At 48.7% G+C, this 13,557-nt stretch overlaps 1 long non-coding RNA gene across 2 annotated transcripts; it reads left to right on the top strand.

Annotated features, from left to right (window-relative positions):
* Positions 1–10,383: 10,383 nt before the first annotated feature.
* LOC123158878 (uncharacterized) lies at positions 10,384–11,446 on the top strand. Of its 2 annotated transcripts, XR_006479376.1 has the most exons (3): positions 10,384–10,697; positions 10,835–11,054; positions 11,161–11,446. It is a non-coding gene; the product is annotated as an uncharacterized lncRNA (long non-coding RNA). The 2 variants fall into 2 exon arrangements; XR_006479375.1 differs by having other exon boundaries at positions 10,835–11,446.
* Positions 11,447–13,557: the final 2,111 nt, after the last annotated feature.

Genomic DNA, 13,557 nt, shown 5'->3' with positions numbered 1-13,557 from the left:
AGTTGCTTCTGTGATACACGTTCCCGTACAAAGTGATAGTCAACTTCAATGTGTTTCGTTCGGGCATGAAATACTGGATTTGCAGAAAGGTATGTAGCACCGATGTTATCACACCAAAGAATAGGAGGCTGTGGTTGAGACAAACCCAACTCCTGAAGCAAAGACTGCACCCAAATAATCTCTGCAGTAGCATTAGCCACAGCCTTGTACTCAGCTTCAGTACTGCTACGTGACACAGTAGCCTGTTTCCGAGCACTCCAGGCGATCAAATTAGAGCCAAAGAATACTGCATAACCCCCCGTGGATCGCCTGTCATCTGGGCTACCAGCCCAATCTGCATCAGAGAAGGCCGAAAGGACCCGAGAGGAAGTCGGCCGAATATGCATACCAAATGTCAGGGTGAACTGAACATAACGAAGAATGCGTTTAACAGCAGCCCAATGAGTATCTCTGGGAGCCTGAAGATACTGACAAACCCTGTTAACAGCATAAGAGATATCTGGTCTCGTGATCGTCAAGTACTGAAGTCCACCAACAATGCTCCTGTACTCTGTGGCATCCGCAGGAGACAAAAGCTCACCATCAACAGCTGTTATCTTGTCGGTAGACGACATGGGTGTGGTGGTCGGTTTGCACTTCAGCATGCCAGCTCTTTGTAACAACTCCAAGGAGTACTTCTTCTGCGTAAGGACAAGACCAGTAGCACGAGAAGTGACCTCAACTCCAAGAAAGTAGTGAAGCTTCCCAAGATCTTTGACCGCAAAATCAGCACCAAGAGAGCAGACAAGAGCATTAGCAGCATACTGAGAAGAGCTGACAAGGATAATATCATCGACATATACCAAAAGGTACATAGTGACTTCTGGCTTCTGTAGAAGAAATAATGAAGTGTCAGCAGTGGACGGCACAAACCCATGAGCACGAAGGGCAGAGGCAAGGCGGGCATGCCAGGCACGAGGAGCTTGCTTCAAACCATATAGTGCTTTGGAAAGACGACAGATATAGTCAGGACGATCAGGATCAGAGAAACCAGGCGGCTGTTTCATATAAACCTCTTCCTCCAAAAATCCATGTAGAAAAGCATTCTGCACATCAAGTTGACGAAGTGACCAACCACGAGAAACAGCAATGGAGAGAAGAAGCCGAATAGTGGTAGGCTTGACGACAGGACTGAAGGTGTCCTCATAGTCAAGACCATGACGCTGCCGAAAACCGCGAGCAACAAGTCGCGCTTTGTAACGCTCAATAGATCCATCCGAATGCTTCTTCACTTTGAATACCCATTTTGAGTCAATAACATTTACCCGTGGTGGTGGAGGAACGAGAGTCCATGTCTTGTTACGAAGAAGAGCATGAAACTCCTGCTCCATAGCCTCTCGCCAATGTGGAATGCGCAGGGCAGCCTGATATGAGCGAGGCTCAGAAGATGGATCCGCAACAGCAGCAGCCAAACAAGCAGCCAACCAAGCAACCGTACCATCCTTACGTTCCTTAGGTTTGAAAATGCCACTGCGACTGCGTGTATGTGGTCGGGACACAGGAACCACCGAGGTCGACGGAGCAGCCTGCAACGGGCTGGAGGACGGCGACGTTGACGAGTCAGCCGGTGACGAGGAGCCAGTCACGGTAGCCTCGGACTCGGTCGACGAAGAAGGCCGGCCCACCGGCGAAACCGGCAGAGCAGACGAAGCAGCTGGCGACTCCGGCATCACAGACCGGGCCGTTGGCGAGCTCGGCATAGTGGGCCGTGGCGCGGCCGGTGTCGCGGGCCGATCCGCGGATGAAGGCGACGTGAGGACCCGAGCCGCGGGCGAAGACGGCGTGACGGGCCGAGCCGCAGGCGAAGACGGCGTGACGGGTCGAGCCGCGGGCGACTCGGCGGCCGCTGGCGAAAAAGGCCGAGCCGCTGGAAACTCGGCGATCGCTGGCGTAGCGGACCGAGCAGTGGAGATGCTCGGCGCGACGGGCTCGTCGGGTGACCATGCATGAGCACGCGAATCGACGCCATGCAACATAGGGCGATCGACGTGCCCACCAGAAGACGACGATGATGATGGTGAATCCTCCAACAGCTCCAAACGAGCTCCACGTCCGGTTCCTGCACCATGGTTAGGTAACAGCAAAGGAGAGTATGCAACATCATCAAATTGGTCAGAAGCAACAGAGGATGAATGCAGGGATGGTGGTTCGACAGTAGACACAGGAAGGTTGGCAAAGGGAAAAACATGCTCATCAAACACGACGTCCCGAGATATATAGACACGATTAGTGGGAACATGAAGACATTTGTAACCTTTATGAAGAGAGCTATAGCCAAGAAAAACACACTTCTTAGAACGAAACTCAAGCTTGCGCTTGTTATATGGACGAAGATGCGGCCAGCAAGCACACCCAAATACCTTGAGAAAGGTATAATCAGGTTGTTCATTAAGGAGAACCTCAATGGGAGTCTTCATGTTTAAAACACGAGTAGGAGTACGGTTGATGAGAAAGCATGCAGTGGTGAAAGCATCACTCCAAAACCGAAACGGAACAGATGCATGGGCCAAAAGAGTAAGACCAGCTTCAACAATATGACGATGCTTACGTTCGACTGAACCATTCTGTTGATGTGTATGTGGACATGCTAAACGATGAGCTATCCCAAGCGACTGAAAGAAAGAGTTGAGGTTGCGATACTCGCCCCCCCCAATCCGACTGGACATGAACAATTTTGTGCTTGAGAAGACGTTCAACATGTTTTTGAAACTGAACAAAAATATCAAACACATCAGATTTGCGTTTAATAAGGTAAAGCCAGGTAAAGCGACTATAAGCATCAACGAAACTGATATAGTAATTATGACCACTGACAGAAGTCTGAGCAGGACCCCATACATCTGAAAACACAAGTTCTAAAGGATGTTTCACCTCACGACTGGACTCCGAAAAAGGAAGTTGATGACTCTTCCCCTGCTGACAAGCATCACACACTGCTACATCTTTATTACTAGACAAACTAGGAAGCTCATGACGACGCAAAATATGACGGACAATAGGTGTGGCCGGGTGACCAAGACGAGCATGCCACTGTGACGGAGAGACCCGAACTCCACTGAAAACGCGAGCGACGCCAGGATGCTCCAGACGGTAGAGGCCCTGGCACAACCGCCCACTAAGAAGAATGTCCCTCGTGCCCCGATCCTTAATAAAAAGATCAAAAGGGTGAAATTCACAAAGCACATTATTATCACGTGTGAGTTTAGGAACTGAAAGAAGATTACGGGTCACAGATGGAACTCGAAGAACATTGCGAAGCTGAAGATTCCTATTGGCATGTCTAGTGAGAAGAGATGCTTGACCAATATGAGAGATGTGCATACCTGCTCCATTGGCGGTGTGGATCTTGTCGGAGCCATGATAGGGTTCACGAGTGTGAAGCTTCCCCATCTCGCTGGTCAGATGCTCTGTCGCCCCAGAGTCCATGTACCAGTGTGGATCGATGGAGTAGGACTGAGTGTGTCCCTGTTGCTTCTGCGGCGCGGGACGATCAGCCATGGCGACCTGACGGGCATTGTTGCGTGTATCTTTGCCGTCATTGCCAAGACCAAGGAAGCTTCGCTGGAAGCGCTTATGACACTTGGAGGCCCAGTGCCCATCGCGGCCACAAAGCTGACACACACGTGGACCGCCAGCCCCCGGTAAGGTCGCAGTAGGTGGGGGGGCCGAGGCGGGCGACGGTGGCAGCCCCAAGGGAGACCGGGGTGATGAAGAAGAGCGGCCACCCTTGGTGGCGGCGTTGGCCGAGAGGGAGCCAGTGCCCCTGGTGCGGCGAGTCTCGACCCGTTGCTCAGTGAGAAGGAGCCGAGAGAAAACCTCGTGTGCCAGCATGGGTGTCGAGTTGCCCCGCTCGTTGATGATCTCGACTAAGGCATCATACTCCTCATCAAGACCATTGACAATAAACGAGTTGAACTCGGAGTCGGTGAGGGGCTGTCCAATGGAGGCCAATGTGTCGGCGAGGCCCTTGACCTTGTTGTAGAACTCAGTGGCAGTGGAGTCAAGCTTCTGACACTCTCCAAGCTGACGACGGAGTGCAGAGACACGAGCCTGGGACTGCGCTGCAAAGGTGCGCTCAAGGATGGTCCAGGCCTCATGAGACGTCTTCGCGAAGACAACAAGGCCGGCAACTGCCGGCGAGAGCGACCCCTGGATGGAGGAGAGGTTCGCCTGGTCCTGCCCCGTCCAGACGCGATGGGCCGGATTGTAGACCGGACCGTGCACGCTGTCTACCAACGCGGGTGGGCAGGGAAGCGATCCGTCGACGTAGCCTAGCAGGTAGTGACTCCCCAAGAGCGGGAGAACCTGCGCACGCCAGAAGATGTAGTTGTCGGCGGAGAGCTTGATGGTGATGAGATGACCGAAGTGAAACGGCGGCGGCGAAGACGATCCCATCGAGGAGGCTGCCTGGGGTGCAAACACCATGGAGGCAGCCAGAGGCACCGAAGCCGATGCGGGAGGAGGCGGGACCGCAGCCAGGGCGGGCGCCGCAAAGCTCGCGGCCGGTTCGGACGCCGCAAGGCTGGCGGCCGGGGCGGACGCCGCCAACCCCGCCAGCGGGGCGGTGTGATCCGCTTGCGGCAGGAGCGGCGGGACGACGCCTGCGGAGTCCGCAGCGGACGGCGGCGCCGCGGTGTGGACTACGAGGTCACGCCCAAGCGAGGGCGCCGGCGGCGTGGAGAAGACGGAGCCGATGCTCCTTGTCCCGATCGGAGCCGGAACGGAGACGGCATCGAGCGGGAGGTTGAGCAGAGCCGCAAGAGAGGCCGGGAGGAAGCCCGCAGCAGTGGAACCGGTGGTGTCGGCGCTCGACATGGCGGCGGCGCGATGGGTGGCGCGGCGGCTGCGGTGAAGGCGGCGGCGGTTGCGGCGGCGGTGCGGGTATTAGGGTTTAGAAGCGGAAGCGATCGTAACCTAGCGTGATACCATGTAAGACAATAAGTTTTGGGGAACCAGCACAACCCTCTAGGGGTGGCTTATCTCATTATATATAATGGTTGTGTTACAATACGTACATAAATACAGAAGCTATACATAGTCTAACACTTTTCTGTGCAGACGTGTACGTCAAGATGAGCAGCCGAAGGATAAGCATCGGCAAAGGATTTGAATCAATCCAGCAGCAGAAAGATCGGAAGATTTGGCTCGTCACGCAGCCGCCAGGAGATCGACCTCCTCCTATAAATAGTGGAGAGGGAGGCTCACATGGAGGGACGGAGGCACGAAGCACGCAGGCAGGGAGCACCCACGGGAGCCGCCAAGAGAAGCCGGCCATCCACGGCACACACATCCACCAACCCACGCATACATCCATCCGCCAGCCATCTCTCATCTCCATCCACCACGCACTCATCTGCAGAGGAGGAGGAACCCCAGACTGCTCCCGACGCACGCAGCCACCATACGGGAGTACTCGCGCAGGCGGCCGAGACCCCTGTACGTAGCCGGCCGGGTGAGGCACACCGGAGCCGCTGACGAAGATCGACGCCATGCCGATCATCTTCTCTCAAGATGAGCTCTGAACTAATCTCTCTCCCTTCCTCTATCAGCACATCTCCATGGTGGCCGCCAGAGCTGCGGCTGCACGGCCGGAGATGGAGCCGGCCGCCTGCTTTATCGCTTGCCGGTGAAGAAGACGATGGCGCCATGGTTGTCCACGACTCTTCCAGCAACGTGTTGGTGCTACCGCTCGCGCGCAACCCCCGGCGCCATGCTGGGGTTGCCGTTCATGTGTAGCCCCGGTGGCGACAACTCCCACGAGGACAGCAACGACGTGCCGCGGTTGCCGGCCATCCGCAACCCCCGTCACATCCTCTATGCAAGAAGGCGACATATCAGGGCCGCTATCCATGCAGGGTCCCCGGTGCACTCTCCATTGTCGAGTCCGCCGGCAACCTCGTTTTGCCGGGACTCGACGGCACGCATCGTTCGACTCAGCGCACCTCCTTCTACTTACACCATCGGCGGCGCCAAGGCGAGGCACCGCCACATCGCAAGGTTGTATTCGCCCCGTCTTACCGGTTCATGGAGGCGCCATGGGCTGGTCGGGATTCGTCGACACGCACACTACAAAAAACTTGTTAATCCATGACAGATTTCTGATGACGTTCCTGAAAACCGTCACCGATGATGACAGTTTCTCTTTGTCCGTCATAGAAATCGTCACGGATCTGCATCACGAGGATGCCCCCCCTCCCCCAATCGGTAACCCCATTATGACGGACAAAGAGGGACTGTCACCAAAGACGTCATAGATCGATCGGCTTGGCCGGCCTTTCTTTCCTTACATGCCATTCAGACCATCACAGATGGATGGTGTTGATGTGTCATGCGTCCTCCTTGTTTGGCCCACATGTTAGTCAGATGTAGTCAATAGTGTATATATAAAAAAACCTTAAAAAGGAATATATGTACAGAAATTAAGGCACGAGACTCGAACCCAGGAAACCCTCGCGCTCTAGGCAAAATATTTGCCAGTAGGTTAAATGCCCAAATTTAATACGATTTGGACATTTTCACTTCTATATGTAGTAATATTAGGGAAATTTGATTGGCCATCTTTTCCAAATGTCAAAAAAATTGAGACATCCCACAAATGCCACCTGTAAATTTTGAGGCAAAAAGTTTAAGCATTTTTGCATGCGCAAAAAAAAAACCAAAGACAAAATGTCACCATAAAATGACAACCCCAATTTTTTTCATTGACGAAACACCGCTGCTCTGTTCCACATGAAAATTGTCAAGCATGCTTACGACACCGCTGCTCTCCAATTTTTTTCAAAAATTTTAAAAAATATTTACTCATTTTTGGGGGGTACTGTTCACCTAAAACGCCGCTCCCGTAATATTATTCATTTGTTTTAGCAAAATGTAGTAGTATTCATACAATACAAAATTTATATAAGATAAAAAATAGCGCATGGGGCAGGGGCCAGACCAACAAAATTACACGGACGAGGGTCTCCTCACTTCTATATGTAATAAGTTGTACTCCTACTGTTCGTATGGTACAAAATTTATAAGATATACTCCCCATGGGAGTAGTGTATATTGCACTCATACGTAAAAAAATAGCGCATGGGAGCAGCGGTTGGACCGAGATAATTACACGGCCGTGCCTATGCTTCCGCTACACCCCACAACCAGGTGGCAGGTCAGCATGGGCAATTCCTATTTGCCGCTCGCGAGCGGCAAATCGTCGAGGAAACGCCCGCAGCGCCCGCGGGTGGGCCGGCCCAGTTGGGGTGCTGCGCGTTGCTGCTTCAGTTTTTTTGTTCGCTTTTTTTTTCTTTTCGGTTTTTCTTTTCTGGTTCTTTTTTATTTTCGTTTTTATTTTTCTTTTATGTTTCTATTTCTTTTTTATATTATTTTTCCGTTTTAATGATTTATTTACTCTTTTTACTGTTTCTTTTTTCCCTATTTTTACAAATTTCATTGCGTGTTACCAAAATGTTGATTTTACATTTAGGAAATGTTCATGGTGTATTACGAAAAGTTCATCATGCATTATAAAATATTCATCATATATTTAGAAATGTTTAATGAATATAAAGTATTCCCTATGTTTTTGAAATTGTGTTCAGTGTTATATTACACAAATGTTCAATGTGTATTCAAAAGTTGTTCAACGTATATTACAAATGTTCAATGCATTTTCGAAAATTGTTCAACACATATATTTATGCTTTTTCCAAAATGTTCATCATATATTAAAAAATGTTCATTGTGTATAATTTAAATTATCCATTTTATATTAAGAAATTGTTCAACGGATATTTACAAAATGTTCAATGTATTGTATTCGATATTTTCAAAGGAAGTTCAGTACTTAAAGTTTCGCGCCGTGAATCAATCAGTTGAGCTCACTAGTTCTGTTGGCTAGTTTCGCCTTTTGTAGATCGAGTTAACTGACAGCATAGCTCGCCTTACACAGCACCCACAATTATTATGTATAAAAAAGATGTATATTCATTTCGACCACAAGCACACACAATTATTATGTATATGCATTGTAATTTTTAAAATACACAAATATTAAAAAATTTGACAATGTGTATTAAAACTTATATTAGAACATTAATAATGAATTCTTGAAATGTACTAATATAGCTTAACTTGTATAAAATATCAACATGTTTCTTGAAATGCAAGAGTGATTTTACTCGCAAAATATGTGATGTACATTGCTTGGAAGCCGAAACATTTCTGAGAAAGAATTGTGATTTTGAGAAGGAACGGCTCTGGTTTGAAAGCAAAGTGTCGGTTATTGATCGTTTGACCTTGAATTCGTTCCACGCTCAACGTATATCACCACGTGTTCTATGTCAACATTTGGCATTTTTGGGGGTTCGTCAGCTTTATTTAATTCATTAACTGTATGTATTTTCAATAATGTTCAATGTGCTTTTAGAAAATAAGAGGTAAACATGAACTTTTAAAAACAATACATACATTCATTGAAGACCACACGTGCACACACGTGCGCGCATACCTATTGTTTATATTCATTGTATTTTTCTAAAAAAAAATTATGGAACAATTGAAAATCTGTATTAAAAAATTGTGTACTAATAAATAATTCAGGAACTGTATTTTTCAAAAGCATTATGAACATATTTTCAAATGCACAAACACTTTCCTTACACTTCATGGAAAAAATATTTTTTTTTCTTACATTTATTATTTGAATGGGAAAATATTTAACAGAAAAATAAATGTCAACCTTGAAACCTGCTTCATTAATTGGCCTTGAAACTCTTTCAACGCTCAACATACAACACTAAACGTACCATGTCATTTTTTTGGCATTTTAAGACCTTTTTGATATATTTAAGTCATTAAGTGCATATCTAGGAATTTAATGGATACAATTGAAATTTAAGTTGAAAACACATGAAATAGTTTTCAGAAATGGGTTGAAAGATCTTACTGGTGGTCTTTACTGTAGGATTATGCCATATGTAAGGAAATAGAATTAGTTCCAAACAAGATGGGGCGAGGACTCGAGCAGCAACATAGTGCTTAGTGCTTATTTGATTCTAACAAATTCAAACAAAGCTAGAAAAATACAAAACTTGTCATGGTGTCATTATATGCCCCTAGAGGCCGTGGTTAAAAAATTAGAATGTTTCGCACAACTTTTCACGTTGATTGTTTAGAAACAGAGCCATCTTTGAGAAAAAAATCTAGCTTTTCAGAAGGAATAAGGCGGATTTAGGGGCGAAGTGACCACTGCTTCATCAGTTGGTCGTGAAACGTTTTTTATACTCAACATACACCACTAAACATAACATGTAAAAAATTCGCATTTTATAGCTCATTTGCTATATTCAAGTGAAATTCATAAACGAACTTAAAGAACACATGATAGCAAGAAAAGTAGTTTAAATTTAGGAAAAATGCGAACAAAGTTTGAAAAATATGGAATCTCGCATGGTGTCATGATATGGCATCTAGATTTTTTGGTAAATTAATTGAAAATATTTCACAACAAAATCATGCGCACTCCTTTGAAGTCGAACAATCTACAAGGAGGAATCATGATCTCCAGAGATAATGCGTTGGGTTTGAAGGAGAAGTGATATTTGCTTAATCCTTTGGCCTTGAAACTTTTTGGACACCTAACATGCACCATCACATATCATATGCTAACTTTTCGCATTTTCCAGGGTTCATTTGCTATTTCAAAGTCATTTACTTCATTTTCTAAGCATTTGATAGGTAGTACATCCGTTCGAAAAAGCTTGTCCCTCAAAAGGATGTAGAGTCCCTCAAATGGATGTAGATACATTTGAGGGACAAGCTTTTTTCGGACGGAGGGAGTATATCCTATTTACAATTACTTTAAAATATGAAAAAGGGTTTAAAAATCATATTTTTCTTCCTCACTCTATGTTTAGGCCCTATCAAAGGAACGGAAAGAAATTCCAAGGATCGACATGGCAAGTATCGAGCACAAACTTGGGGTTCTTGATTTTTTGAAATAACATTTTTTATATCACATGTATTTTTTATATTGGGATATATAAGATAATTGTTTGCAAGTTACTTGACAAAGGTTTTTGTTTTGAGACAAAGGTGGCTTTATTAGTTATTTGAATAATATAAAAAGTTCGAAATCTGGGCGGCCTCACTCACACTGGGCTGGAATCAGCAAAAGCCCATATGGTTCTCGGCTGAGGGGGGCGATCCTGCGTGAGGCAAACCGTGCGTTTTGATTGGCTGAGCCTACCCGCACATGGATCAAGCTTCTCCACCGTTCGATTTCCTGAGATCCAATGGTTGGCACACAATCCCTAATTACCGATCCATCTCTTCTTACTTCCCCACCCCACAGCCGCCGGCATCCAGTGCCTTCCTTTCTCCATCTCCTTCTCCAGTCGCTGCCTTCCGTCCCCTCCTAGCTGCTTCTCTCGGCTCCGAGTCCACACTGGGGCAAGTATCGACGCCGCGACGTCCAGGCCGACCCACACCGTGCGGTGGTGTGCGCCTGGATTTCGGGGGGCCGCACCGACTCGTCCCCGGGGAGCTGCGTCGTGGTGGGCGTTGCCACCGAACGCGAAGGGAAGCGATGACTCCACTGTCCGAGCGGCGGCGGACGGCAGGATATGGCGCTAGCGAGATGGTTCGTTGAGCCGCGGCAGAGGCAGCTGTCGCTGGTAAGCGTTGTTCTGGATGCGTGCTCGATATGGCAGGATATGTCCCAATCGCAATCGGTACATGAGCGGCAACCCGCCCAGCCGCATGCTCTTAATCGCCGGATTCTTTCACTAATCTCACCTCTCGTCATGTGCAGGTTAGGAAGGCAGCAACACAGCCACGGTTCAGGCCGCCCATCTCTGTCCGATGCTGCCGCGCTGAGGCACCAAGCGAGCCGCATCGAGTCGGCACTCTACAGGCGCCTGGCTGAGGCGGCTCCGTTGTGCTGGGATGCTGTCGTCCCTTCTTCAATGGCGTCCGTCGCAGACGGCGTCCTCACCCCCAGCTTGTCCCTCGAGGCCTCGACCCAGCGGGATGTCAGTCGGTTGCCTCACCGTTTCGAGTTCACTGTGTTTTATTTCTGATTTTTTGCGGGTTTTTATTTCAGAATTTTTTAGATAGTATTTGGTTGTATACGTGCAGGCAACAACTATTGCATGTTCTCGTCGCTGGAGATCGGCTACTCAGGAGCATGGGTAGGGTCAATATGGTGGTAGATATGGCGTCTCTGACGTCGGCGCTGTTCTCCACTGGAGAATATCTTTTTTGAAGGCTCCGCCCCAGAATATCTGGGACATGTTGTAGATTGAATATCTGGGATATATGCTACAATATTATTCGGAGTTATCTGTAAACCGTTTTTTTACCTGATCTGTAAAGTGTTGTTGTCTTTCTTTCATTTGTATAATAATAAAGTGTTGTGTTGTCATGTGTTTATCGTTTATTATACTGTACCATATTTTTTTGGAAAATAAATATTGGCTATTGTTTTTTTGTGAGATGGGCTAATCTCTCGGCTTGACATCAGTGGGCCTTGGACTGACCTTGAAATTTAATGAAATGAATTTCCAATTCGGTTGATTACTACATGGGCCGTGTATCCTAACAGAGCTGAAATTTAGTGGGCTGAAATTTTAACTGGGCCATTGAGTCTTAGATGGACCTGAAATTTAGTGGGCTGAAATTTTAATTGGGCCATTGATTCTTAGACAGAGCTAAAGTTTAGTGGGCTTAAATTCCAACTGGGCCACTAAGTTAATGGGCTGCCACGTAATTCCATGTCAGCAGATGATGTGGCATACAAGTTAACGTCGTTATAAGCACTTCAGTTAGGTGCAATTCACGACGGACAAAATCCGTCACGGAGTGTACAATCATCAATTATGACGCGATATACATGACATATTTCAAATCCATCATCGCTGCGCTTCGGTGACAGTTTTGCACATGCCTGTGACGGATTGTAGCCGTCATGGATTAACAGGATTCTTGTAGTGGCATTGGTCGACTCACGCCATCTAGTGTGCCACCCCTTCTACTTACACCGGCGGTGGCGCCAAGGCGAGGCACCGCCGCATCGCGAGGTCGTACTCGCCCCTCTTCACCAGTCCATGGAGGCACCATGGGCTGGTCGGGACTCGTCGACTCGCATCGTTTGACTCGGCGCACCTCCTTCTACTTACACCATCGGCGGCGCCAAGGCGAGACACCGCCGCATCGCGAGGTCGTACTCGCCCCGTCTCACCGGTTCATGGAGGCGCCATGGGCTGGTCGGAACTCGTCGACACGCATCGTTCGACTCGGCGCCATCAAGTGCGCCACCCCTTCTACCTACACCATCGGCGGCGCCTGGGCGAGGCTCCACCGCATCGCGAGGTCTCCTGCACCGCTGTCTCGCCGGTCCATGGAGGCGCCATGGGCTGGCCGGGACTCGGCGACGTTGTTGGCTCGACGCATCGGTGGCGGTGCGGCCCTCGATGAGTCACGACGACTTGTCGTAACCATGGAGGCGGCGTGGCTCTTGACGAGTCACGATGACTCGTCGTAACTATGGCGGCGGAGACATCATCCGGTTTCGGTCGGGACACGCTTAGTTGTATCTTACGGCCTCCCTCTTCGACAGCACGAACACGTGTCACACGTGTCGGGGTCCGCTCATGTCTAGCGGCTCCCGGTCCGGCACTCCGTGTCGGCGGCGTGCAGCTCTTGTGCCATCGCCGGCCGTGCCTAGCGGTGCAAGGTGGCGACTTCCTCCGCCGTTGGCGGCGGTGTATGCGGTCATCGATGGATGTGTGCACACCATGTGTCGCATGTCCAGCCACTCCTTCTCCTTTCGACATCTACTCCTGCGGGGCATACCCCTCGCACTCCCGGCGAATCTACAATGTCATCAACGACGTCCAAGCCAAGCCCAAACATGCATGCTACTTCAACAAACCACATTGACGCCGCTCAAGGCCGACGAGGCAAGACGACGTTGGCGGGCGTGGCCGGAGCAAAGGCCACATTTTCGACGGCGCGTGTACCACTCAGTACATGGACTTTGCCGCCGCCATACACATACCACCACCATGCATGAGGAATGCGCGAAGCGAAGATTGAAGACGATGACTGCGTAGCTGAGGTGTCCCGCGGTACTATCCGCGGGAGTAATTAACCGGGGGCTTTCCGAGGCCCCCGGGAACCAGGAGACCATGATCGCTTGATCACTTTGGCCGCGCCAGCAGGCCCCACACATTTTCTTCTTCTTGTATTTGTGTACTTTGTACACTGGCACGCCCGCAACTTTTTGTTCCTCGGCGCAAAGGGAGACGCTCATACGAAACCCCCTATTCTTTTTATGAGCGATGTCTTTTTCCTTTTTTGTGTCAAACAATGTTTAAAACGGCTATATTGTTTATTCTCCTTAGTCCAGTTTTCCAGCGCCAAAGCTTTTTGCAAAACTTGATCAACATCTAAAAATTTGTATCCTTCTAATTTATCCTTAATATGAGCAAGCAGGCCCGAAAAGGCAAGATCGGCTAAATCCTTTTCGGCTAT

This window comes from Triticum aestivum, chromosome 7B, assembly GCF_018294505.1.
Source record: "Triticum aestivum cultivar Chinese Spring chromosome 7B, IWGSC CS RefSeq v2.1, whole genome shotgun sequence".
In the NCBI taxonomy this organism is placed as follows: domain Eukaryota; kingdom Viridiplantae; phylum Streptophyta; class Magnoliopsida; order Poales; family Poaceae; genus Triticum; species Triticum aestivum.
Note: the sequence above shows the minus strand (reverse complement) of the source record. Positions and strands in the feature narration are given on the sequence as shown.